At 41.9% G+C, this 26,554-nt stretch overlaps 1 protein-coding gene across 5 annotated transcripts in view; it reads right to left on the minus strand.

Moving 5' to 3' along the window:
- CDK14 (cyclin dependent kinase 14) overlaps positions 1 to 26,554 on the minus strand; it is a 595,016-nt gene that overhangs the window by 15,330 nt on the left and 553,132 nt on the right. Inside the window, exon 15 of one of the 5 annotated variants that reach the window (XM_036246265.1) lies at positions 20,450 to 20,530. The exons of the other annotated variants lie outside the window; for them this stretch is intronic. The gene's annotated coding sequence lies outside the window, so the exon portion shown is untranslated. Of the gene's footprint in view, positions 1 to 20,449; positions 20,531 to 26,554 lie in introns of those variants that run through there. 5 annotated transcript variants of the gene reach the window in all.

A 26,554-nucleotide genomic window follows, 5' to 3' on the forward strand; every position in this document is an offset into this window, starting at 1 on the left:
AGTGCCAACAGCTCAGTGGTTTGGTGGCACAGCAAAGAGCAGGGGCTGCAGGCCTGGGATCAGTCACTTCCACTGGCAACGCAACTGGAAAACCCAGAGCCAGGAGCCAGGACGCACCAGGCTCGTGGGACGAAGCAATGCTTCATGCTTGTTCAGTGTCTACTTGTGGCAGTTATGACACAAATGCACCAGCAGAGTTAAGTGTATTCAAATCTTATTGTGAGAGGCAACGCAACACCCTTTTGCCTTCCCCCAACCGAAGTCCCACACACGGGGTGGTAAGCCCGGAATGTGACATCCTCTCTTCCACACCTGTGAGAGGGAGCACATCCCAGAAAGCTCCTATTTCCTCTTCACACAGATGCTAAAGAACAAAGCCATGTCTCGTCTGGGTTATGCTGTTTGTTTTCCAGTCTGTTGGCATTAAAACTGCACCCTAAGCACCCATCACGTCTCATGATACTCTGTTAAGCTCTTTTCAAAAGTTGTGACTTTGAACACTGGGGTCAGTTGAAGGAAAAACAAAAAACAAACCACAGATCTAGTGACTTAGTTGCTTCAGCTTATCATGGGGAAAAAAACCCCACCAGAGTTCTATTTAAAATAGCAATTAAATAGAATGTACACTGTATGAAGTATACAAATGTGAAACAAACAAGCAAAACAAAATAGCCCAATCAGCTCCAATAAACTGTTCTGGATTTGTATCGTTTGCAATTGTTCGATGTAGTGGCTCTGCCTGAGATGTTATGAGCACTAAGCCAGGGCCTGAGCTGCTGAAATGGAAAGGCCCTTTGTTTTCTGATTACTAACCTCCTGGGTTTTAGTGTTAGGGTTTATATCGTTCTCTTAATCAATTACTGAGCACCTTGGTCTAGTCAGGATATAAAACTACTCATGCTTGGATTAACATGGTGAAGTTGAACCTCATTTCTCTCAGTCCTTCCTTATTAGGAAACATTCGAACAGGTTGATTTTGAGGACTGACGCACGTCTGGTAAAATGTACAGGAGAACAGAGGAAATCTTTTTTTAGCTCCATGGGCTGTAGAATGCTTAAGACTGCCAACATACTAGCGATGGGTGATTCAGATAAGATAAGAAGTATCTGAAGCAGATAGGGTAGAAGGGAATTACTAAGATTAATGGTGTGAAATCAAGCAAAGAAATATTTAGAGGGACTAGAAAACAACTAATGGCGAGAAGAGCTTTATGGTAAAACCACCTCCCCAGGAAACTGCAACCACCGCCCGACCTGGAAAAAGTATGCAATCGCGGTCCCTGTTCGGAGCGCTTCACAGACATGACAGGAACCCCTCTGACGGTAAGTTCTTTGCACTTGAAATTCGAATGCAGTTCTCGACTTTTGATGGTTCGATTTGCAATTTTTGTTTTTGTAATTTTCAATGGTGTGAAAGCCATACACATTCGTAGAAACCATATTTTGAATTTTGATCTTTTCCCAGGGTAGCACTATTCAGCACAACACTTTCTTGTGATGCTGGGCGGCAGGAGCAGCAAGGCGACTTTGCCCAACCAGAGGCCAGTGTTCTAAGCATATTTAAGGTAGGCTGGGCCAAGCTACGATGTTCAGGAGGTGAGGTGTATTAAATGAATTTTCGACTTCTGGTATTTTCAACTTATGACAGGTTTATCGGGATGTAACTCCATCATAAGTCAAGGGGCATCTGTGTAAGTCCATTTCCTTTTTTTTTTTTTTTTTATCCTCACCTGAGGACATTCTTCCATTTTTTGTTCAGATAGAGTGGGAAGGGGAGAGAGAGAGAGAGAGCGCGAGCGAAACATCGACATGAAAGGGACACATCAAGTGGCCGCCACCCGCACGACCAACCAGGGCCGGGGACAAACTGCAACCGAGGCATGTGCCCTTAGCGGGAACCGAACCAGGGTCTCTCTGGACCACAGGCCGATGCTCTAACCGCTGAGCCAATATCGGCCAGGGCCATTTCCTTTTTTAAATTCTTTATTGATTTTAGAGAGAGAGGAAGAAAGAAGGAGAGAGAGATAGAAACATCAATGAGAGAGAACATCGAATGGCTACCTCCTGCATGGAGATTGGGCCCACAACCCGGGCATGTGCCCTGACCAGGAATTGAACCAGAGATCTCTTGGTGCATGGGTCGATGTTCAACCAGTGAGCCACACCGGCTGGGCGTAAGTTGATTTCTTTCTATGCACTAAAGAAAGGCCTCCAAATTAACTTAATATATAACTGAGTTATAAAACCAACTTCTATTCACTTTTTTCCACACTTGCTCTGTCTGCTATGACATCTAAAGTTGTAAGTTCTGTAAATGTTATGATCATATAGTTCCCAAACATTTTATTAAAATTTTCAAACATATGGAAAAACAAAAGAATTATACAGTAAACATCTATATACCCACTACACAAATTCTTTGATTCACATTTTGAAATGTTTGCTTTGTAACACATCTAATCACCTATCTTTCTATCTATCCATGAATTCATCCTATTATCATGATGCATTTCAAAGAATGCTGCAGAAAGCAGCACACGTCACCCTTAAACATACATATTATTAATTAGAGCCCAATAGAGATTTATAGTTTTTAGGTAAATTTTACTTGCACAAATTGTCAGTGCATCATTTGATGAATTTTTAATAATATTGTACTGAAAATGTTACATTGCTATGTAATAGGAGAGATTAGTTTTTTGTTTTTTTTTTTATCCTCACCCGAGGATATTTTTTCCATTTTTTGTACAGATAGAGTGGGAGGGAGAGAGAGGAAGGGAGAGAGAGAGAGAGAAACATCGACATGAAGGGACACATCGAGTGGCTGCCACCCGCACAACCAACCAGGGCCGGGGACAAACTGCAACCGAAGTACGTGCCCTTAGCGGGAACCAAACCCGGGTCTCTCCGGACCGCAGGCCGACGCTCTAACCGCTGAGCCAAACTGGCCAGGGCAGGAGAGATCAGTTTTAATTCAGAATCTGAAAATGTAATTTTTCTTATAAAAATGTATTTATTTTATTATTATTTTAAAATATTTTTATTGATTTCTAGAGAGAGAAGAAGACAGAGAAAGAAAAATTCATTGGCTACCTCCTGCACACACACCCCGGGGTGGGGATTGAGCCTGCAACCTGGGCATGCGCCCTGACCAGGAGGAATTCAACCAGCAACTTCTTCATGCACGGGACAACGCCCAACCAACCGAGCCACACTGGCCAGGGCCCCCAGAAACTTATTTAATGTCATCCCCTCTTTCCTACTCTCACCAACTCCTCAGTGAGCAAAACACTGGTAAATAAAACTGCCAATAAAAAAGAACAGGCACAGAGCCCTCAGATTGTGACCATTCCTAACCATTCTGAATAGCTGCTGAACTTGAGAACCAGGTGAGCACTAAGGGGTGCTCTCCAGAAGATCATCCATACAGCCACAGGCCGCTGTTCTCATACAATCCAGTTGGTTAACAGACCTGAATTTCATGAACAGACCCACAGACCCAGGTCAAGAACCTCGGGATTAGCACGTCAGAATGCTGAGCACACTGCGGAGAAAATACCTTTCAAGGAAGTTAAGCAGTTAAAGGCAATTCCCTGCAAACAAGCGGCACTGTCTAGGAACACCCCTGTCAAGAAGGAAAAAGGCTTTCAGGATTTCCTACGCCCTCCCCTCAATGATAAACACACAACCAACCAACCAACCAACACAAAACCCAAAACCCAAAACCCAAAACCCAAATCTCATCCAGTCTATGCATCATGTGTCCCTCACGAACCTGGGCCAACCTATCTGATGAAGACAGTTGCCAACAGAAGCATAAGGGCGTGTGGATTCCTACATAGAGAGCTAAGTCGATGATTCTCAGAGTATGAGGAGCTGACTCACAAATTATTTTCCCCAAATACAATTCTTCACTCTTCCTTCCTTTTCCTTTTTTATTAAAGTCATCAGTGAAGTATCCACATTATTGCAGGATAAAAGAGACAGGAAACTAATTCCATAGTACCCATTCTTACAAATTATATGAAATACCATGAGTAAGCACTTTATTTCATGAGCTTTATTTCATTGTGAATATAAAAATATTATGAAGGCTTCTCATAGTTTTGCCAGTGACCCTGGGCTCTTCTTTTCCCTTTTAAGATAAAAACAGTATCGACCAAAATTTTGCAAATGCTTTTAATATACCCACCCATATTCAACCTGTCAGAAAAAGTCACGGATAATTCTTCTGAGAAGTTGGAGGGGATTTATTGTGCCTCTGGTCCCCACAATAACCTCTGAGGCAGGTATTTTATTTTATGGTTGAGAAAGTGGAAGCTATTAGTGAAGTACTTCCCATTCCTACTGTCTGGACAAAGCTTTGTTTTTCTTATCATCACTAGTGCTTCTTCCTATCATCAGAAGACCAAGCCATGGTCTACATCTGCTTTCCATGGACTGATCCAGCTTCTATGGTCTTACTTTCGTTCTGTCATTCCAGAGTTGCGGTGTACCAGAACTTGGCCTGTAAGCTTGGCTTTCTGATGATTCTGCTAATTTTCATCTCCTTGCTTAAATCTTATTTACATGCGTACCCTGTTCGCCTCAGGCACGAGAATTGCTGTGCCTTCCTTGCTGGGGACAGCTGCGTCTGGTTACACCGTGTCCTTCTGTGACCTGGCTTGACAGCACCGAGACCCCGAGGGCTGCAAGTCATCAGGAGCCCGTTAAGAAGGGAAAGAGGGAATGTGAAGTCAGGGATGAATCAGGATTTCTCAGCCTCCTTCCAATCAGCACACGGTTGTCATAGCAACCACACTGCTGTCCCTCTACCCTGCTCCTTCCCCTGCTCTGTTCACTGGTGTGGGTGCTGAAGGGAATTCGCACAGAACTGCGGTTCTCCAGTCACATCATTTTACTTCTATACACCATCATTTTATACCATTTTTCCCTCTTGAGAAAAAAGACTAAGAGTTCCTAAATCAAAATATACATGTTTGGAGCACAGGTTCCACCGGATCAAATGCAGCAAGACCACTCCTGGTCTGCCCTTGTTGAAGTTCCCGATTCCTCTTCCCTGATTGGCCCTTCCCTCAACACGCTGACACAGCCCACACTATCTGAATGACAGCTGTTGGTATTTTTCAAGGAATACTCTGAAGAGAAATTCTAAACACATCCATTAAGATCCCAAGCATCTTGGAGACTTGTCATCCTTCTACAATTAAACCAAAGTAGAGGAAGTTGAAGAAAAACACTGGACTGGGCATAATGAAATCTAAACTTTTTTTCATTTGACGTCTTTCTTTTAAACACCAGGGAGTCACCTTTCCTTAACTTTTAAGCATCGAGAAAACAGGATGCTCTTTAGAGACTCTGGAGGAATCGAGGGATGTGATCACTTTAGTGGCTGGTGAAGCTTCGTGGCCACGGTGCTGCCAACCCTGGATCAGTAAATGATGCTGCACAGTGAGGAAGCACCAGGCTATACAAAGGCCAAGACACATACACAACGCTGAACCAGACACCAGACGCAGTACCAGGAGCTGAGCACAAAGTTTGGATCAAGAGGCTCTGAGGTCCTTTGAGAGGGGCAAGCATCCCACATCTGATGAAGTAGAGAGGAGACTGAGGAAGAATTCGCCTGGGCTGCAGTTTGCAACCCTCTTCAGACCTAGAAGGTGGGCTCGATCTCTGCTCGCACGTGGGACCAGCTATTTCACTGTGACGCCCTGTCTCCCTCACTTTCCGTTCTTACTGAAGTCCTCAATCTACGCTCCTTTCCATGCCTGACACCCAGCAAGCCTCCATTTTTGCCCCCAGACTTGTTTTCCTCCATTGGAAAGCTTTCTTCAATATCTCCAGGATCAAAGAAAACGAGGAATGACGTTTCACCTTGCCCTAGAAATGCTTTGCATGATCTCTAGTGTTTGCTAACATTTCTACGGGGGTCATTAGTACTGTTCACTCATTTCCAGCTCTCTGCTTTCTGGACCTGGTGGAATGCCCTTCCCAGCTCCCCTGGAAGTTAGGCATTGCCATGTGACCTGCTCTGACCAATGAAACGTGCACTTCCATGTGACTGCTTTAAGGCCCAGCATTCCTCCCGCTGCGCCCCCACCCCCTGCCAAGGTGACTGAGGAAGCATGTGTGGAGTTGCAGACTTTGTTAACCTGTGTTGCCAAGCAGGGTCCCCCAGTGACTCACAATGGACATAAAGTGTGAGTAAGAAATAAACATTTGTTGTATGAAGCCCTACCAAACCCCAGCCCATCCTGAGGGATACAATGCCAGTCATGTCTAATTTGAATCAAAGGTCCTTGGACAAAACCTGTAACTTACCTACTCTTCAAAATAATCCTAGTGAGGTAATGGTTTTGCCATTCTTTACTCCAATAAGGAAAATGAAGGGTGGAGATTACACATAAGCAAAATTCAAGTAATAGTAGTCTTTGAAATATAAGCATGAAATGTCAGGTATATAAAAAAGGATTGGAGGCCTGGCCGGTTTGGCTCACAGTTGGAGCATTGGCCTGCGGACCAGAGAGTCCCAGGTTCAGTTCCTGATAAGGGCATGTACCAAAAAAAAAAAAAAAAAAGGATTGGAGTGATACATACCAACTGTTAAAAGTGGCTACCTTTGGGAAGGAGATCAAGATTTTCTGCAGGGTGGAAACTTTCAAGTTTTATTAGCTAGTCTTATGTGTTATTTGGATACTTCCCAATAAGAATGCATTTTAAAATTATTTGTGAAATTAACATACACATAATGTGATAGATAACTGCTGACTCCATCGCTATGGCTCAGTGAGATGATAATGATAAAGAGGAAAAGGAGATATGATATCAAATTAGACAGTGATTATGAATGTCAAATATTGCTCAACTTCTTAAATTACAAAAACAGAAGACACATGTATAAAGAAAGAGAATCAAATAATGACATAATTTTAGGCACTTTGGTCATTACTAAAATAAAGATAAACCTTTAAAATTTAACATACTTTTATCCTTTTCTTTTCTTCTTCTTTTTTTTTTAATCCTTACCTGAGGACATTTTTCCATTGTTTGTTCAGATAGAGTGGGAGGGAGAGAGAGGAAGAGAGAAAGAGAGAGAAACATTGATGTGAAAGAGACACATCGAGTGGCTGCCTCCTGCATGACCCAACGAGGTCTGGGGACAAACTGCAACCGTGGTATGTGCCCTTAGCGGGAACCGAACCCGGGTCTCTCTGGACCGCAGGCTGACGCTCTAACTGCTGAGCCAAACCAGCCAGGGCTTATCCTTTTCTTTACAGTAAAAAACTAGGTTTGACTTTCTTATTTTTAAATTGACCAACAATTTACAACACCTTATTTTGAGGTTTGATATAATGTTGGCAATAGGACAATGGCATTATCTTTTTTATCCAATAACTAGTTTCTCTATAACCATACTCTATAATGAGCAGGAAGACAAAAAATTTGGATGTATTCATTTTTATTTAAAACTTTAACTGTTCTGCAATTCTTTTTTTGTTTTTTATCCTGACCTGAGGACATTCTTGCCTTTATCTTCAGGTAGAGCGGGAGAAAGAGAGGAAGGAAGAGAGAGAGAAACATTCACATGAAAGAGACACATCGAGTGTTCACCACCCACAGGACCCCAACCGGGGCCAGGGACAAATCACAACCAAGGTACGTGCCCTTGGCAGGAACCAAACCTGGGACTCTCTTGTCTGCAGGCCGACGCTCTAACTGCTGAGTCAAACCAGCCAGGGCAATTCTGCAATTCTTACTATAAACATAATAGTACCATGTTACTTAAAATTTTTCCTTCCTTCCTTCCTTCCTTCCTTCCTTCCTTCCTTCCTTCCTTCCTTCCTTCCTTCCTTCCTTCCTTCCAGGGCAATTCTGCAATTCTTACTATAAACATAATAGTACCATGTTACTTAAAATTTTTCCTTCCTTCCTTCCTTCCTTCCTTCCTTCCTTCCTTCCTTCCTTCCTTCCTTCCTTCCTTCCTTCCTTCCTTCCTTCCTTCCTTCCTTCCTTCCTCCCTCCCTCCCTCCCTTTCTTCCTTCCTTCCTTCCTTCCTTCCTTCCAGATATTGCTTTCAGTTGCTTAGTTTGGAAGGCGATAAACACTATTTTCTCTACTACTTCTTTCCTCTCAATTCCATTGAGGGTTAACACTTGCATTGTGTTATATTGTTCATCGTCACTAATAAAGAGTATAAGTTCAGCCCTGGCCAGTTTGGCTCAGCAGTTGAGCGTTGGCCTGTGGACCAGAGAGTCCTGGGTTCAGTTCCCGCTAGGGGCACGTACCAGAAGAAAAAAAAGAGTATGAGTTCAAATATATGAGGAACAAAGTTTAAGTAACACTTCTTAATTTCTTCATTGAATTAATGGAAATTAAATTTCTTTAAAAGCTTCTGCACAGCAAAAGAAACCACTAACAAAATGAAAAGGGGACCCACTATATGGGAGAACATACTCACCAATGACACATAGGATTAATTTCCAAAATATACAAAGAATTCATACAACTCAACACCAGGAAGATAAACGATTCAATTTAAAAAAATGAGCAAAGGGTCCTGGCTGGTTTGGCTCAGTGGTTAAAGCGTCGGCCCTCAGACTAAAGGTCGAGGGTTTGATTCCCGGTGAAAGGCACATACCTGGGTTGCAGGTTTGATCCTAGGTCCTGGTCAGGGTCATGTGGAAGGCAACCAATGGATGTATCTCTCTCATATCTTTCTGTCTCCCTCCCTTACACTCTATCTTAAAAAAAAAAAAAAAAAAGAATAGAAAAATATCCTTGGGTGACGATAACCAAAAAACAAACAAACAAAGGGGGAGGTGGGGGAAAGGACCTGAATAGACACTTCTCCAAACAGGACATAAAAATGGCCAATAGACATATGAAAAAAATGCTCAATGTCACTTATCATCAGAGAGATGCAAATTAAAACTACAATGAAGTATCATCTCACACCTGCTAGAATGGCCACCATCAACAAACCAACAAACAAGTGCTGGTGAGGGTGTGGAGAAAAGGGTACTCTAATACACTGCTGGTGGGAATGCAGACTGCTGCAGCCACTATGGAAAACAGTACAGACTTTCCTCAAAAAATTAAAAATGGAGCTGCCATCTGACCCAGTGATCCCACTTCTGGGAATATATCCTAAGGAGCCTGAAACACCAATCAGAATATAGGCAACCCATATGTTCATAGCAGCATTATTTACAATAGCTAAGATCTGGAAACAGCCCAAGTGCCCATCAGTAGATGAGTGGATAAAACAGCTGTCACACATTTACACAATGCAATACTATACAGCTATAAAAAAGAAGGATCTCTTACCCTTTGTGACAGGCTGGATGAACCTGGAAATTATCATGCTAAGCAAAATAAGCCAGTTAAAGAAAGACAAGTATCAGATGATCTCACTTATATGTGGAATCTAACGAACAAAATAAACTGATAAACAAAATGGGTCCAGAGGCAATGGATGCATGGAACAGACCGACAGATCTCAGAGGGAAGGGGGTTGGGGAGGGGGGCAGAAAGAGATTAACCAAAGAACATATTTGCATAGCCCATGGACACAGATAATAGTGTGGGGAAGGCCTGGGTGGAGGAGAGAAAAGGAGGGAGGAAATGAAGGACATCTGTAATACTGTCAACAATAAACAAAATAAAACAGACTTCTGGTAAAGATGGCAGCATAGGTAAACGGGGTATTGCGTCCTCCCACAACTACATCAAAGTTACAATGAAACTACAGAACAACATCATTTAAAACCAGCTGAATCAAGCTGAATGGAAGTCCTACACCTATGAAATTAAAGAAGAAGCCACATAGAGACTGGCAGGAGGGGCAGAGGTATAACGGGCTGGACCCACACCCACGTGTGGTGGATAAAAATCAGGAGGATACTTCAGCAGGGAAGGTCCTCCCTGAGGACTGAAGGGTCCCCATTCCTCACCAGGTGTCCAGCTCAGGGTTCCAGTGCCAGGAAGAGAAGTCCCCATCACTTCTGGCTGAAAAAACCAGCAGGAACTCAGGCTGAGGGAGGATGAGGCTTCTGGAGCCCCAGGCAGCTCCTCTTAAAGGGCCCGCACACAGACTTACTTAGACTCGCACCCTCCAGACTCCAGTGTGAGGGAGGCAGTTGAAAGGCACCAGAGACTTACGGGGAAGAACTGAGCTGTTTGGCAGGGGGCGAGGGCTAGAGAGGCAGCTTTCTCCTAGACAGACGTGCTCTCAGAGGCCTTTGTTCCTTTGGTGAGCTCTTCTCCCACAGGGCTGACGGCAGACGGCAGCCATATCTGGGGCTCCAGCAACCTGGCTCACACTGCTAGCCCCGCCCTGGTGATTCCCTGAGGCCCCACCCCAACCAACTTTCAAGCCCACCCAAGCTGTTGCCAGTTGCTTTACCATAGGATTGGCCTGTCTTGGATCCTGCTTCAGGTTTTCCTAAATTCTTTCAAACAAGCAGCTTCTGGTCTCAGTAAGCCCCATACCTCTTGTTAAGTGGCTGCAGGCCTGGCACTAGAAGCGGCCAGCCTTGATTCACAACTTGGCTTTTCCTGGGCACCTCCAAGGCCAGCACAAGAAGCAGCCATCTGCAGATCACTTTGTAACTTATGTCTGGTGGCCCCAGGTTGAACACAGGCAGTGGCTGGCCTTGCCCCAGGGCTAGCACACTCAGTGGACAGCTTTAGAACACTGAAGCATCATCACCACCCAACCACCTCTACAAGTGACACACTCAAAAAATGGACTCAGTGGGTACCAGAGCCTTGCTGAAGTAAGTCTTGCTCTGTGTGGTGGGCTCCTGCACAGCTGATCATCCAAGATAATCAGAGGTCGGTGGATAGTGGGCACAGCCAGTCCTTGCAGCTGATCAGCCTGAGTAAAACCCTCTCATTGGTGTGCCAACAGCAATTAAGACTCAATTACAACAAAAGGGTGTGAAGTCCACACTAGGGGTGCACCTCCAGGGCCCAGCTAAGAGATCAGGGAGGCTGTGCCACTGGACGCTACTGAACACCTACTACAACAGGCCACCCTAGGAAGTGCAGGAGACATAGCAACTCTACCTAATACATAGAAACAAACACAAGGAGGCAGCCAAAATGAGGAGACAAAGAGCAGAACAAAACTCCAGGAAAAGAACTAAGTGAAATGGAGATAAGCAACCTAACAGATGCAGAGTTCAAAACAATGCTTATAAGGATGCTCAATGAACTTAGTGAGAACTTCAGTGAACTTAGTGAGGGCCACAAGAGCATAAAAAAGGACCAGTCAGAAATGAAGGATGTACAGACAGAAATGAAGGAGGCAATAACTGAAATAAAGAAAAATTTACACAGATTCCATAGTAGAGTAGGTAAAGCTAAGAAGCAAAGCATCAATTTGGTATTTAAGGAAGCAAAAAACACCCAATCAGAACAGCAAAAAGAAAAAAGAATAAAAAAAAATGAGGATAGTGTAAGGAGCCTCTGGGACAACTTCAAGCGTACCAACATTTACATCTTGGGGGTGCCAGAAGGAGAAGAGAGAACAAGAAATTGAAAACCTATTTGAAACAATAATGACAGAAAACTTCCCTAACTTGGTGAAGGAAACAGACATACAAGTCCAGGAAGCACAGAGAGTCCCAAACAAGATGAACCCCAAGAGGCCCACACCAAGACACATCATCATCAAAATGTAAAAGGTTCAGGACAAAGAAGGAATCTTAAAAGCAGCAAGAGAAAAACAGTTAGTTACTTACAAGGGAGCTCCCATAAGAATGTCAGCTGATTTCTCAAAAGAAACTTTGCAGGCCAGAAGGGAGTGGCAAGAAATATTCAGAGTGATGAAAAGTAAGAGCCTACGACCAAGATTACTCTATCCTGCAAAACTGTCATTTAGAATCCATGGCCATATAAAGAGTTTCCCAGACAAGAAAAAGCTACAGGAGTTCATCACCACCAAACCATTATTATATGAAATGTTGAAGGGTCTTCTTGAAGAAAAAAATAAAAAAGATGCACAAATAAAATGGCAATAAATACATATTTATTGACAATGGAATCTACATACAAAATGAACAAACAGAACAGAAACATTCTCATACATACAGAGAACATTTTTTTGGTTGGTTGCCAGATGGGAGGGGGTTTGGGGGAATGGGTGAAAAAGTTGAAGGAATTAAGAAGTACAAATTGGTTGTTACACTGACAAACCTCAAAGGGAAATGGGGCAGGGGGGTTGCGGGGTGGGAAGAAATAAACCAAGGAACTTATATGCATATATACATAACCAATGGACACAGACAACAGTGTGGGGAAAGGGAGGAGGGGGGTGGGAGCAGGGAGGAGGGGGAAAAAGGAGGAACATCTGTAATACATTCAACAATAAAGATAAAAAAAAAATTTAAAAAAAGTCCTAAAAAAAAAAAATTACAATGGATCACACATTAAGTCTCAGCACTCAAAATTACAAGGGATCACTCAATAGACATTAGTTACCTTACTCTTCCTAATAGGAAATTATTATAGTTCTTGACAAATAAAAGTAATACTTCATAATAAAATGGAGAAGAATGATGGGATTAATGGTGAAAGGAACATTACTATGTTCAGAAATATGTTTGGAAGAAGTTGCTGACCTCTGTCTTAAGCGATTTCCATGTACTCCCTGTAATATTTGCCTTTATTGAAATTTGGATTTCAAGCTAACGTTGAAATGACTGTTTACTGACGTGTCTTGACTGCAACATGAAAAAGAGAGAAATGTCTTAATTGCAGCATGTGGCAAAGAGTTTACCAGAGAAGTACATAACAGTACTTAGGTAAATTTTGTAATAGTATAATTTATTACAAGAGAAAACAGTAATCATTATGTTTAAGTAAATTACAGAAAATTTTAGAGATGTGATATAGACATGATGATGTTGTTTTAAATAATTTAACTGTTCTCTATCACTACTTTATTTAATCCTGAGCCTATTGTCATTCTTTCATTGAGTTAAAATTTCACCTTCAACCTGCTTTTGAAGGTATTTTTCTCCTGCAGCTCTATTATAGCTCCGTTATTTTCAGAAATGTTGCCAAGTATAAAATCCAATATGTGTGCATGTTTTTCCCTTAACAGGTATAATATACTAACCCTCCAAGAGAATATTGTTTAAAAAAACATTTTTTTCTTTATTGATTTTAGAGAGAGAGGAAGGGGGAGGGAGAGAAAGATAGAAACACTGATGAGACAGCACAAGGATCGGTGACCTCCTGCATGCCCCCCACTGGAGATTTGGCCCACAACCTGGGCCTGTGCCCTGACTGGGAATCGAACCAACGACCTCTTGGTGCATGGGTCGACGCTCAACCACTGAGCCACACCACCGGGCCAAGAGAATGTTTTAATTATCACAGATTTTGTAGGATCAGCAATAGTCCAGAACTCCTGATATCTAAACTCAGGCTCTTTCCCTGTGTCAGAGTTAAAGAAAAGAAACAAACAAAAAAACCCACCTTTTGGATTCACGTGATTGCTGAAGGAGAAACATTACAGTCAAATGTGTCTCTGTTGAAGACCATTAACCCACACAAATATTATTTCTCCTTCCTCAAAGTGAAGGATTCACTCAAAAGCAGCTTTCCAGACTTGACTGTCACTGGCAGACAAAGCTTTCATAATTTGCACATACACAACGTATGTGTATTAGCAGCCATCCCGCCTTCTATTCCAGAGATGGGGCAGCCTGGTCTCCTTTCAAAGGACACTATGAGAATGTGGAGAAAACGCAATCCTCCTGCACTGCTGGTGGGATGTCACATGGCGCAGCCACTCGTGTTCACACCAGCATTATTCATCACAGCTCAAAAAGAAGGAACTCAAAGGGCTATCAACTAAAGAATGGATAAATAAATCTGGTATATATCCATAGAATGAACTATTACTTGGAAAAAGAAAAGAAAGAAAGACAATACTGATGCCTGTTGCAACATGGATGAAACTTGAAAACATTACGCTAAGTGAAAGAAGCCAGTCACCAAAGGCCATACATTGTACGGTTCCATCTATGTGAGATGTCCAGAAATGGCAGATCCACAGACACAAAAGACAGCCGTGGCTGTCCGGGGCTGTGGCGGATGCAGCGGAGTGGGACTGGGAGAGACTGTGAAGAGGTGTGTGGTCTCTTTTCAGGGTGATGAAATGTTCTGGAAACATGAGATTGCGGTGATGTTTGTACGACGTGGTGAATATACGAAAAACCACTGAACTGTACACTTACAATAAGTGAGTTTTATGATGTGTGAAATATATCTCAATAAAGATGTAAAAATAAAAAAAAAATTCTATGTTCTCTCCAGGAATCAAGTCTAAATTCCATGTTCTCTCCAGGAATATGGAAGTTACTGCCCAATTTATAATGATAATGAAGATGAAGATGATTATGACCATGATATACTGGTGGCTACAGAGAAGTAAAATATTAGAGGAATATGTACTAATGGAAATGGTTGCATTTAGTGAGTGAGATGATGGGCTATAAATATATTCTCTTCATACTATGTACTTGTTTATGTATTTGTGTATTGAACATGTTATTTCTGTAATCAGGAAAAGGTTAAGTATCAGAATTAAAAAAAATGTTTTAGAAGTAGAAGCTCTGGGGACAAACATCAATAAGAGTTATAGCTGGGGAAGGTGGCTGGAATTGAGCTGTAGGAGGGCAGAATTAGACAGAGAAAGGCCAAGGGAAGGGCTAACAGCTTTCTAAGCAGTTCTTCTATTTCAAGCACCATTGCTTACTTTCACTGGGCTCTGAGGGCGGACATGTATTTGTCTTACTTACCACGGAGTACCCAAGGTCTAGAATGCTGCCCGGGACAAAGGAAGTGCTCCATAAACATTAACTGAATCCATAAAAGAATATTTGTTGCTAGAATCCTTTTCCTAAAATGCAGACGAGAACTGTGGCTACCACTTACAGCATATGTATGCTTTAATGCAAATTAGAAAAAGGTGTCCCCTTCTCCTAGGTTGATGACCTCTTCTCCTAGGACTTGCAGTTGGGAAAGTCAATGATTTGTTCGCCTCTGACCTGTTCCAAACCTGCTGCCTGGCCAACCTCTTTTGTGATGGCCACACCCTCAAATGCTTACAAGAGAAAGTCCACGCTCCTGGGGCTGGCAATCCAAGCTCTTCTCAGCCTGACCACGACTTTCTGGTCCTATCATACCATTTCCAACACCTATTCTATGCTTAAGGCTTATAATACTATGCTTCCATGTGTTGGCTCCCACTACTGTCTTCATCCCACCAATTCAATGCTTTTAGGCCAAATACCTACTACTTAATAAAGACCAGCCGTCCACATTCTAACATTGCTCTCAGTGATTGTCCAGGACCCCCTCTCCGGTCCCATTCTGACTCCCCTCCATCTGCTTCAGTTCCTTCCTCATTTGAAGTTCTATCCCTGTTCATGGGATTTCTATCTGGATTTTAGGACTAGGTAGGCATGCCAGCTTTTGGCTCTCAGCTTTCTCTTCCTTTGGTCTGGCCATGGACCCCTTCTGACCTTTCCCTGGCCCCTCTGGATGAAATCATCAACCTGCCTGCTCAGGTGGTATCAGCAGCCACTTTCTTCTCTGAACTCACTCAGTACACAGGACAAACCTTTACAAAACCTTGATCGGATCATATCACGCTGTCTCCTTACATATTTCCATTGTTAGACTTTTGGAGCTTCTATTGGAAGAAACCATATCTTATTCTTAGGTGCTTAGCACTGTGTCTGGCCTATAGCAGGTGCCCAGTGAATTAGTGTGGAGAAAAGAATGAATGAAACATGGACACACAGCCTCGTTGAGTAGAGAAAGTGGAACTTCAGGGGTAGATTTCAGCAGAATGGAGTTAGAGTAAAAAAGGCCTTGACCTTCAAAGAAAAGAGGCTAAACTTAGCAGAAAAAACAAGGGGTCACTTCGGATCTCTGAGCAGGGCAATGACATGATGCAGACAGCATTCTGGAAGACTTGTTATGTGTCAGCAGTCAGGGCGGAGGGGGACAAGCGAGAGCCTGTGGTCACAGCAAGCATGCAATACATGTTTGTTGTCTGATGGGTTGAGCCTGAAGGAACTCATACAGAAACGTAGTATAAGGTGAGAGAATGCATCAGAGGGCAGAAATTCAAGAGACTGTTCACAGTAAAGATGGCAGGTTTTGGCCCTGGCTGGATAGCTCAGGTGGTTATAGCGTCAGCCCGATACACCAAGGTTGCAGGTTCAATCCCAGGTCAGGACACATACAAGAATCAACCAGTAATTAGACTCGGAGACACAGTAGTAGGGTACAGACTGACAAACCTCAGAAGGGGGCGTGGTGGTGGGGGAAGGGAAGAGATAAAACACAGAACTTATATGCAGGTATGCATAACCATGGACACGGACAACAATGGTGGGGGCGGGATCGGGAGGAGGGAGTCAATAGGGCAAAAAGGAGAAACATTTGTAACAAAAATAAAGGAATAATAAAAAAAAGGAATCAACCAATGAATGCATAAATGAGTGGAACAACAAATCAATGTGGTTTTTATTTTCTCTCTGTAAAAATCAATTAAAAAAGAAAACAAAGATGGGCTGGTCTTGGAGGCTGGTAGGGAATGCAGATGAAAGGAGACTTAGAGCCACTGTGAGCAGAGTGGGACCAGGATGCAGAGAAAAGCCGAGAGGGGAGGAGAACCCAGCTTTGACCATACTGAGTGACGGTGGGGTCCGTGCACACGTGTGCTATGTGACCATGTAGTGAGGCACGCCTGTGGCATAAACCCCGTGTTGTTCCAAGAGGTCCTCCCTCCCGCTGTGCACTACTCCTGCCCCGGGTTTAGTTTTCAGCCAACAAAAACAAAATTACTCATAAAATTAATGGAAACAATTTGCTTTTGAATCCTATAGCCTGTAGCTTGATTAAATCCCTTAGAGTCAACTAAGCATTAGAGGTTTGCAGCGTGAACCTCAGAGCTGGTGTTTGCTTGTTGCATGTAAACAGATATGCCCTGGAAAGCTGCATTCGGCTGGGGTAAGGGACCCAGGCTTTCCCTCTCTGGTGCAAAACTTACTCCTCGACATTTCCAAAGAAATAGGATCTGGTAAAATGTCATTAAAAATGGAGTCTCTGGATAATCTCTCCATGTAAAATTAGGTCTTCTAATAGGAATTTTTAATATTTGCACGGGTCTTTTTTCGTAAGTATTTTCCATCCACATCTTTTCCTTTTGGTCTCTCAAATTCTCCTAAAAGGCAGCATGGCAGGTGGTGCAATCCCCATTTTAAAGGTATTTCCTGATATACTCTGAGACATAAGGGACTATCCAGGTGATCCAGCTTGAAGGGGCCGGAGCCAGGTTTCAACTAGAGACAAAGTCCTCTCCACCCCACCAAGCCTCTCCCCTTAAACCCTTGAGAGCAAAAGCATCCACATACTTTTAGCAATGGAAAAGCTGAGAGCAACCTGGGCCAGAGGCTGCAGATCACGGGCCACTAGGGCAGTACACAGACCGGGGACGGCAAAGGCCACACGAAAGCTTCACGGCAGATGGTTCGCTCTGTCTCCAAACCTTCCTGGCTTGCCAGCAAGAACAGAATGTTTTGTCTAAGAACAGAGACGTGAATCTGTGTTGATACGAGTGAGCGATGGGTGCTTGGCCTTCTCTACAGGTAGCATTATCTATGCTCTGACTGCCAAAAATGATCTTAAAAAAAGTGAGTTCTCCTGTTTGTCTTAATATTCTGTTCTCTTGTCCACAGCCCACAGTCTCTTACCCAAAACCAAGAGTCATCCGCAGGCCCAGTGACAACAGCTTTATTACCAAAGAGATCAACTCATTGTAGAAGTTACAAATCAGCAAATAAGCAGTTGAACTCACCCATAATTCTACTTGATCAAGAGAGAAACACTGTCAATACTTAACTTATATTGTTCTGTCTTCTTTCTATGCGTAAATGAGCATCTTTCAGTCAGTGAAATGGGGTCATACTACACACAGCTGTTTTGCAACCTGCTTCTTTCACTTAGTGATAGGCATAGAGCATATTTCAGTATGTCATTAAATATTACTTTAATGACTAATAGCAGCAACATAAACTACATTCTTGTCTAAACTTCTCACTCAAACAAAAAGTAAACTCCTTGAAGGCAGGAGTGCTGTGAATTTGAAATGCACTTTGCATCCCACGCATCTAGCAAAGCATCTTCCGTGATGAACACTGATGAGGTCTGCTCAAGGGGAACGTCTGATGGAGTTAATCATGTGGCTGTGCTTTGGCAGCTCAGCTGACAAGAGGAATCTGAAGACTGTGGATCGTATTACATGTTTAGCCCAACATCCATCAGCTTCTGGTATTTGAATGCACTCTAAAAATTCAGGGCTAGAAAATTGTAATGACAATGTTGGATGTCACCGATTTCTTAGCTATGTGGTTCCCACTTCAAATCAGAACACTGAACTCTTGCCCCAGCTCCTTTCATTCTGGATCAGCAGCAAGGACAGTAATTAATAAAGTTGGGAAGAGTGGTCATGTGCTTACATAAGTAATCCAGTAAATTCTATACCCACTGGAGATTAGCAGGGGCCTCTGGCTTAGGCCCAACTATGGAGATTTGCAGAAGGCCTAGGCGACCATTGATTAGCCCTTGGATAGCACAAGTTGCTTGCACAACTGGGAGGAAAGTGATTTTGCCTACTTATTCATGTATAACACTAAAATTAGTGTTAAAACAACTCTTTTTAAGGTATTGGGCATAAATATTCCACACATTTATTCAGCATTTCGAGGACTGGAATCTGATCATTTTAATAATCGTCAACCTGTTTTGCTTCATAAATGTTTTAGTTAAGCTATGTACTCAGTGCATTTTAAAGCTGAGATAGGATACTTTTATCATACATTTAAATAGTAGCAAAAGGTGTAATTTTGGGCTTACTGAACATACGGACATCTTAAAATAAAGATTTTATATCATTCTTTACCATGGGTTCAATGGAATGTAAGTACATGTGATCTGCCATCTCCATTTTAAAAAGTACATAAATAAATTATTAACAGTGGGATATTTTATAGCATACATTTTTCCTCCTTTAAGTAGTATTTCCATTGTACTTCCCTAATAGATTTATCCTGATATAATATCTTATCCTTGAATGTCTTTATCACTCTATAACACTCCATAGCATAAACAGACACAGAAGTTTACATTTAATTTTAGAAATTTACCAAGACAAATTGATCAACTATGACAAAACCTGACAAAATTAAAAGTAATTATTAAACATAAAATTAAACTTTTGTTGATAATGCTTCTCTGAATCAGATAGATGAGGGTGGCCTCTCTTCTCTCAAAGTTAACTGCTGCATCTCCGGAAGGACAATGTTTATTACTATGATGAGTCTGGGAGCTTTGATTCGAGGAGGCTTTCTGGCACCTGAAAGGGGACTCGTTCCTTTGTTCGCTACCTGGAGGTTTGTAAAAAGCTACTCTTTCACATGGTAAGGTTGGGGTGGATGTAAGGAGGCTTTCTTTGGTAAAGGGGGGAAGGGCCACTGGGAAAGGAGAAGCGGCAGGCCTGGATTTGGAGGGGTACGTTCACCCTAGCTTGAGAACTGCAGGAGTCGCATGCAGTCCATGCTCTCTAGGCACTCATAATTTGATGGGAGAGACAAATAAATTGACAAAAATAAAACTTGATGTGAGTGTAATAGTAAGGGATGAGGTCACAGAGGAAGAACAATTATCAATTCGTGGAGATGTGAAAAAAGGATTCTTAGAAAAAGAAATCCGATGTTTGGCTCAGTGGTTAGAGCATCGGCTTACAGACCAGAGAATCCCGGGTTCAGTTCCTGCTAGGGGCATGTACCAAAAAAAATAAATAAATAAAGAAAAAGAAGTCCGACAGAATAAGGAAGGGGGCATTTCCATGCATAAGAATAAGCTTCGGGAAAGGGAGAGTGAGATATGTTTAGACCCTCAAGCATCTCCATGGCCAGAACACTAAGTGGGTTTGGAGGAAGCAGTGGAGGTTTAGGTGGAAAGACCAATCAGGCCAGATTATGTAGGACTCAATATATTTTACTCCACCCTCTAACCAATGGGACCCACTGGAACATTTCTAGGCAAGGAGTAACTGATCAGATTGGTGTTTGGGAAAGTAAACTTTCTTAGCAGCAAGGAAAGGGGTGGTGGTGAGGGACAGGAGCAGGAGTAAAGCAGAGCAGGACAGAAAGCAGATGGGATCAAGAGGGCCTCACAAGGCTAGAAGACAATAGGGCACATAGAAGAGAAAAGGGATTATGAGATCATGTTTAGAAGAGATGGACAAGTCTTGGTAGTTCACTCAATGTATGATTAAGAGACAGAGCAAGTCATGGAGGATGCTGAGCTTTCCAGTTTGGGCAACTGCACTGATGATGATATAATTAACAGGCAGGAAGGGAATGAAGAATCTTCCACTGACAGCAGCTCTCACCGTCTCCTTCATGTTTCCTTTTGCACCACCTAACAGATATTACTGAATAAATGAATACATTTATCAGCATATTTGATCTCATTGACTCCAAGTTCAATAACAAGATGGTCTCTCTAAACAGAATTTAAATAGTTTTATGATAAAATCTATGGATGGAACATAACTGACCCTTAATAAAACAATAATCTAAAATCTAATCTAATTGTTGAAAATAATACTACACATTAAAAAATATATATATGGCCCTTGCCAGTTTTGCTCAGTGGTTAGAGTGTCAGCCCTTGGACCAAAGGGTCACAGGTTCGATCCCAACCCTGGTCAGGGTTGTGCCCGAAGCAACCAATTGATGTGTGTCTCTCACATAGATCTCTCTCTCTCTCTCCCTCCCTTCCAGTCTATCTAAAAGTCAATGGAAAAATATCCTTGGGTGAGGATTAACCCCCAAAATAAATAAATAAATACATAAATAAAATTTTAAGACTAAATATATCATTCAATCAGAAATGCAGTAGTCAAAGGATAAAATTAAGCAGTTTGACCCAAAATTATTCAGTACATATCAAGAAAGTTAATTCTATGTATCATTGTGTTTACATATTAAAAGAGACTATAAAGTGGCATCCAAAAATTTGTTAAAAAATGTATTCCATTTACTCAAGAAAGCAACTTTTAGATCACATAAATAACACTAGCTATGGTAGATATGAAGATAAAGCCTGTTTCAGTTGGAAAACCACATTTATAAGAAAGAGTTCTGCATGCCCTGGCCAGTTTGGCTCAGCGGTTAGAGCGTTGGCCTGCGGTCTGGAGAGACCCGGGTTCGGTTCCCGCTAAGGGCATGTACCTCGGTTGCAGTTTGTCCCCGGCCCTGGTTGGTCATGTGGGTGGCAGCCACTCGATGTGTCCCTTCACGTCGATGTTTCTCTCTCTCTCTCCCTTACTCTCTCTCTCCCTCCCACTCTATCTGTACAAAAAATGGAAAAATGTCCTCGGGTGAGGATAAAAAAAAAAAAAAAAAAAAAAAGAGAGTTCTGCAAATGGATGGTGGTGATGGCTGCATAACACTGTGAATATAATACACTGAACTGTACACTAAAAATCAATTAACATACCCCTGGCCCGTTAGCAAGGGTTAGAGCATCGGCCCACGGAACAGAGAGACCCAGACTCGGTTCCTGCTAAGGGCACATACCTTGGTTGCAGTTTGTCCCTGGCCCCGGTTGGGGTCATATAAGTGGCAGCCAGTCGATGTGTCTCTCTCACATCAATGTTTCTCTCTCTCTCTCTCTCTCTCTTCCTCCCACTCTCCCTCCTGCTCTCTCTGAAGATAAATGCAAAAATGTCCTCGGGTGAGGATAAAAAAAAAAGTTGACATAGCTTTATGTTACATATGTTTTACCACACACACACACACACACACACAAAATTGGAGTTCATTATTGGTGTATAAGAAAGCTGTCAATTTCTTGATGTTAATTTTGTATCCTGCTACCTTGCCCAATTTGTTTGTTAAATCTAGCAGATTTTTGATGGAGTCTTTAGGGTTTTCTATGTATAATATGTCGTCTGCAAATAACGACAGTTTCACTTCCTTCTTTCCAATTTGGATCCCTTTTATTTTTTCTTCATGTCTGATTGCTGTGGCTAAGACTTCTAGTACTATGTTAAAAAAGAGTAGCGAAAGTGGGCATCCTATCTTGTTCCTGTATGAACTCACAGAAAGAGAAACTAAAAACCAACCATCAAAATGGAAAGGGAACTCACCGTATGGGACAGCATCATTGCCAATGATACATCAGATAAGGGGTTAATTTCCAAAATATATAGAGTGCTCATACAGCTCAATAAAAGGAAGACAAAGAAACCAATTAAAAAATGGGCAGACAACCCAAATAAACACCTCTCCAAAAAGGACATACAAATGGCCAAGAGACATAAGAAGAAATACTCGTCACTAATCATCAGAGAGATGCAAATTAAAACAATAAGGTATCACCTCACACCAGCCAGAATGGCTGCCATCAACAAATCATCAAACAGCAAGTGCTGGCGACGGTGTGGAGAAAGGGGACTCTAGCACACTGCTGGTGGGAATGCAGATTGGTGCAGCCACTAATGAAAACAATCTGGTTGGTGTCTTCTCAAAAAAGTAAAAATTGAACCGCCATTTGACCCAGTGATCCCACTTCTAGGAATATATCCTAAGAAGCCTGAAACACCAATCAGAAAGAATATATGTACCCCTATGCTCATAGCAGCACCATTCACAATCACTAAGATCTGGAAACAGCCCAAGTGTCCATCAGTAGATGAGTGGATAACAAAGCTGTGGTACATATATACAGTGGAATATTATGCAACTATAAGAAAGAAAGATCTGTTATCCTTTGAGACAACATGGAGGGATATCTAGAGAATTATGCTAAGTGAAATAAGCCAATCAGAGAAAGACAAATGCCACATAATCTCACTTATTTGTAGAATATAATGAACAAGGTGGGTTGATGAATGAAATAGACCCAGAGCCATAGAAGTGGGGTACAGACTGACAAACCTCAGAAGATGGGGTGGTGGTGGGGGAAGAGATAAACCACAGAATTTATATGCATGTATGCATAACCAATGGACATAGACAACAATGCTAGAGGGGTGGGGAGGTGGGATGGGGAGGAGGGCGTCTAGGGGAGAAAAAGGAGAAACATCTGTAACAAAAATAAATAAAAATAAATAAAAAATGGATTGAAAACCTAGGAATTCACAAACAAATTTTATAAAAGTTATTTGGCTATAATATAATCAATTACAATCATGTTTCCTTTTTAGTTGGGATAGTCTTCATTATAAAAAATAAAACATAAGCAAGCTAAAGCTATTTCTTTTTTTTATTGCTCACCCAAGGATATTTTTCTACTTATTATTAGATAGAGTGGGAGGGAGGGAGGGAGAGAGAGAGAAACATCGATGTGATAGAGCCACGTCGACTGGTTGCCTTTGGTGAGACCTGACCAGGTCCGGGACAACCAGAACAAGGTATGTGCCCTTGACCGGAATTGAACCCGTGACTCATTGGTCCGAGGGCCGAGACTCGGACTGCTGAGCCAAAGTGGCTAGGGCACTAAAGGTATTTTTAATTAACAAATCAATTTCACTGAAGTGAAATGATTCAATTGCATATCTCCACTTAAAAACTGTCTTTTTATATCGACAGTACCAACATGTCTAATATTGTGGTCTTTAAATAATTCTAAATATTATGTTAATATTAGAAAACCTGCAATGTTAGAATGCATATTATCTATCACACACACACATTAATTTCTGCCATCATCAGAACTAAAGGGTAGATTCTGACACACTTAGTGGAATCTTTCACGATACTGAAACAATAAACTACTTAAAAGCAAAAATTTTCTCTGTATATAAAATTAATACATAAGTACATATTTTTAAAAGTGCCCCAAGTCCAGTATTTCGGGGTGAAGGAGGCTAACATGAGCACTTATCATTATTTTTGGGTCCGTGATGAAGTTTGAGCTCCGGTCCTTTCCCTGTCTGTGAGCACACAGGGAACAACTTAGCACAGAATCACGATTTGACCTCTGAGGAACAGCTCATGTCATCACAGAGCAAAAGTGCTGGCGAAACATTTATCTAGATGAAAGACCTCAAGCAGTTAACCTGCTCAGCAGAGGCAATGCAACCAGGCAACAGGATAATGACCTCTATCCAAATGTGGAAGGTACATCAATTTAATACCCTGACAGCTTGACAAAGGATGATGGCAACTCAGCAGGAAAACATTAGCCATGATAACGCAGGGTACTGTATGTGAAAAGAATGAATTATAAAGCACAATGCTATTTGGGCCGAGGAGGGATTTTTTTTTTTTTTTAAACCAACTTTATATTTAGGACGGTAGTCATGCCTCAAGCCTCCTTCCGTTCTTCTCTACCTGAAGAATATCCTGATAAAAGTAAAGAGGCGGTGTGGATTAAAGTGATCGCTTAGACACACATCGAGTTTCCTGACCAGCCCGGGAGACACTGCCCGTGATTTCTGGCAGGCTTGTGACTGTTTCCCAGTAGAAAAATCTGGGTGTCAGTAAATGGCTTAATCCATTAGAAAAAGACAGGTAAGTCAGGTAAGTGTGGACAAAATCAGAATTACTGTGTGCGTTATTTTATTTTATTTTTAAAGGAAGAAGGAATACTTTAAGGTGCTTTGGATCTTCAGTTATAAATCTCCTCAGTACAAATTCAATTAAAAAATTAATTTTACCTGGGGCGGGGGGGGGGTGAGTTGGAGTGGGGGGGTTAATGAGGGAAAAAAGCGGGGGGGTGGCATCTGTAATACTTTAGCAATAAAGATAAATTTAAAAATGAAAATGAGAACTACTGACTAAAAACAAATTAATTTTAGAGTACTAGCATGATCGTGCGTGTGTGTTTATTCCAGGACCTTTACTCTGTGACGGTTTCAGCCTGTGAGGTTTCTCGCCACATGGCAGGCAGCTGTCAGAACCAGTGTGAGGGGTGAAAGGGCAGCCCGGCTGCTCTGTCAAATCACGGGGTTCCATCAACATCTCAGAATTCCTGCCGAGTGGGAGCTGGGAGACCACAGACTAGAGTAACTGGAGTGTGTGTATTAGGTCACTCAGTGTCTATCAAAGCGATAGCACACCGGTGGGCTGTACAATAGATTTTACTGTGTTCTGTTCAAAGAAAATGGAAGAAAAGTGGACATGTGTGTAGCAGACCACAGCTGAACGCTGAATTCTTCTTGTCTTTAAGTGGATGGATTTATCACCCCCAAGATGAACGAAGAATTGGGGCGCAATCAGTAGTTCTGGAAATCATGCAAAGCTGGTGGCTATGTTCCGTTCCTGGAGGAGATGTTCAGCAGACACGCGACAGAGCAGAGTCCACGGCGCGGCACAGTCAGGGCTGAAATCGGGGCTGGACTGTGGTTGTGGCCTTGGCTATGAACCTGTTTGACAATCTTGGATGGTCACTTCATCTCGGTTTCACAAAACTTCAGTGTTCTCATATAAAAATTGGAAATAGCCCTGGCCGGTTTGGCTCAGCGGTTGGAGCGTCGGCCTGCGGTCCAGAGAGACCCGGGTTCCCGCTAAGGGCACGTACCTCGGTTGCAGTTTGTCCCCGGCCCTGGTTGGGTTGTGCGGGTGGTGGCCACTGGATGTGTCCCTTTTATGTCAATGTTTCTCTCTCTCTCCCTCCCTCCCACTCTATCTGAACAAAGAATGGAAAAATGTCCTCAGGTGAGGATAAAAAAATAAATAAAATAAAATAAAAATAGAAAATAATAATGTCCTATTATTTCTGACCTATCTACCTCCCCAAATGGGTAAACAAAAAATGAACTCTTAAATGAGAAAGAACTTATAAAAAATTGAAAAGAATGCAGCATGATGATATAATGTGTGGTATTTAAGAAATAGTTAAGAAATGAAATGTAACTTGTATCAATGGATATTCAGTCTACACATAAAAATAGAAAATATCTACTCCTTTTATACTTGTTTATTTCTTTTTAACAGAGAAAAATATATGTTCTTCAAGGAATCATGCAGTCTTCAACAAGATATAAAGTGACTAGCAACATGCCTGACAAGTATAACTTTGAAAAGCTTAAATAATTAGTCTTATATTTTACTTCTCAATTATGAGTTCTGCAAGGGGCTCCTTGACTGTGATAAGTACACACTGAAATTTATTACAGCCAACACTACTACAATGTTGATTATGTGCCAGGGCTATTCTAACCACTTTACAAAGTTAATTTCTTTAGTTTACATGACCATATATAAAATGGCCCCAATGATCAGATTTTAGGCTTGATCACTATCTCACACTAAAATATCAGATTCTGCATGATGATTTCCTTTTGTGTTATATACATTTTCTAATCTTGTAAAATGTGAACAATTACCTTCTACTGAACAGCTTAATTTCATACTCTATGAAGTAGATACTCCTCTCTGCACATTTTTTTAAGATGAGAATTTATGGCCCTCAAAGTTAAGTGGATTTGCACAGCAACCAAGTA

The sequence above is a fragment of the Molossus molossus genome, unplaced genomic scaffold, assembly GCF_014108415.1.
Source record: "Molossus molossus isolate mMolMol1 unplaced genomic scaffold, mMolMol1.p scaffold_m16_p_7, whole genome shotgun sequence".
Taxonomy (NCBI): domain Eukaryota; kingdom Metazoa; phylum Chordata; class Mammalia; order Chiroptera; family Molossidae; genus Molossus; species Molossus molossus.